Source organism: Eriocheir sinensis, chromosome 16, assembly GCF_024679095.1.
Source record: "Eriocheir sinensis breed Jianghai 21 chromosome 16, ASM2467909v1, whole genome shotgun sequence".
In the NCBI taxonomy this organism is placed as follows: Eukaryota; Metazoa; Arthropoda; class Malacostraca; order Decapoda; family Varunidae; genus Eriocheir; species Eriocheir sinensis.
In genome coordinates this window covers 15576661-15579160 of record NC_066524.1, presented here as the reverse complement: position 1 = coordinate 15579160, position 2500 = coordinate 15576661, and positions in this window count along the sequence as shown.

The window sequence follows — 2500 nt, the reverse complement described above, 5'->3', positions numbered from 1 at the left end:
CTCCTCCTCCTCCTCCTCCTCCTCCTGTTTCTTACCTTGCCCACCTGTTTCTCCATACCCCTCTCTCTCTCTCTCTCTCTTTATTTAAACATAATATTACTGTACAAAAAGAAGGCTCAAAATTACACTTTTTAGATATAACTATTTGAAGAGCCTGTGTATGGGACAAAATTAATTGTCGACTGTTGCACACACATATAAGCATATACAAATACAAAATACAAAATACAAAAATGAAAAACATGTAAAAACAACTTGTCAGTTTGTTGCTTTAGATTTGTAACAGCAGCGCACTCGGGTGTCCCTCACGCCACCTGTGAGCAGCCAGCTTCACCTGCTGCGTGTTCATGTTCTCCACTTGAAGTGTGGCTGCCGTGAACATGTTCCACAGGCATGTGGTCCTGGCTGTATATGTGCGCTGGTGCTGCCTCGAGTGTGATCGAGGCACCTCCACAAGCTGGTCACTGGAGAGTGCAGTCCGGGTGAGCCTCTGCGCAGCGCGTGAAGGAAGTCTCAAGGTGCTGAGGTGGGGAACCCCCTGCACCTGGGCTTTATGGCACATCACCAGTGCTGAGACGTCACGGCGGTGTTCCAGCGACGTCACGGTGGTAGACGACTCCTCCAGGTGCTCGCTGGCCTCCACCAGACGCAGTGCTCGTCGCTGCACTGCATCGAGCCTCTGCATGTGGGTGGCAGCACTCGACATCCAGCACACTTCACCGTACTCTAGGTACGAACGTATCTGTGCCTTGTAGAGAGTGAGGATGCTCCGTGGGTCGAGGGATCCCGCTACTCTTCGCAGGGCAGAGACTCGCAGGGAGGCCTGGCAGGCGACAGCTCGGACGTGGTGGTCGAAGCGCAGGCTTTGGTCCACAGTCACTCCCAGTACCTTGATGTGGTCCTGGAGGGGCAGACTCTTGCCTCCAAGAGGCAGCTGGCCTGAGACTGCTGGAGAGGCGTCTGGGAACCGTGAGATGACCATGGCCTGCGTTATCTGTGGGGTGAGGGTGACCTGCCACTCCTCTCCCCACTGCTCCACCAGCCTGAGCTGCCTGTTGATCTCTCCGACGGCGCGCTGGCTGTCGGGGCTGCAGTAGGAGCGGAAGAGTGTGCAGTCATCGGCGAAGGCTGCCACTGCCGATAGCTGCCGGAGGAGGTCGTCGATGTATATGTTCCACAGGATTGGGCCGTGGAACTGAGGATTGGGCTGTGGAACTGAGGCTTGCACTGGTGAAGGCCTTGATGACTGCCCGTTGAAGGGTCCTCCCCTGGAGGTAATCCTTGAGCAGCATCAGGAGGGCACCCTGGACACCCTTGGCGCGAAGCTTTTCAATGAGCCCCGCGTGCCAAACCCTGTCAAAAGCTCCAGCAATATCCAGGGCTACCACGATTGTGTCCAGGCCTTCATCCAGTGCGTCTTGCCAGTCCTTGGAGAGGAGGAGGAGGAGGAGGTCCTCTCTCTCTCTCTCTCTCTCTCTCTCTCTCTCTCTCTCTCATTACATCAATCCGAAATATTTAATCGTATCTTATTTTCCTTCCTTCCTTCCTTCCTTATTTCGTACCTCTCCTCTCTTCCGCCTCCCCCTCCCCCCTGCCCGCACTCCTCCTCCTCCTTCTCTTCCTCCTCCTCCTCCCTGCTTTTCACACCTCTCGTGGAAAGCTTCTGATGGTGCTTGGAAAAAAAGGGAATTTGGCAGAGAGAGAGAGAGAGAGAGAGAGAGAGAGAGAGAGAGAGAGAGAGAGAGAGAGAGAGAGAGATTCTGACAGATGGTTTCCTGGGTGCTGTTGGTACACACACTGTGACACACACACACACACACACACACACACACACACAGACCAGGTGATCCGCCCACACTACACCTGAAGTCATACGTTGCTAACCTTTGCGAAGTGTCCTTTTTTGTATGGATTTTTCTTTTTATTGTTTTTCTAATGGAATTGTCTACCCTTTAAGGCTCTCAGAAACCCTTTGGTGCTTTGTCTTATCTGGTCTTAACCTTAACCCTTACTCCGTGTTTCTAAGGTCTATATTTTGAAACATTTCGAGGCCTATATATTCACATTAATTTATCTTTACTTTCCTTTATGATCTCTTCTTTCCATTTTCTTTTTCTTTTTCTTTTCATACGTTTTTCTCCCTCATTCTCATTGCATTTATTTCGTCTTGCCTTTCCTCTCCTCTTTCTTCTTTTCATTTTATTTTCTATTTCCTTTCTCCCCCATTCTTATGTCTTTTATTTCGTCTTTCCTTCCCTCTCCTCTTTCTCTCTCCTCTCCATTTTTTTTTTCTATTTCCTTCCATACGCTTTTATTTCTCATTCTCATTCCATATATTTCGCCTTTCCTTTCCTCTCCCCTTTCTCTCTTCTCTCCACTTTTCTCTACTTCATTCCATACCTCATTACATTTTTTCGTCTTTCCTTTCCTCTCCTCTTTCTCTCTCCTCCCCATTTTTTTTTCTATTTCCTTCCATACGCTTTTATTTCTCATTCTCATT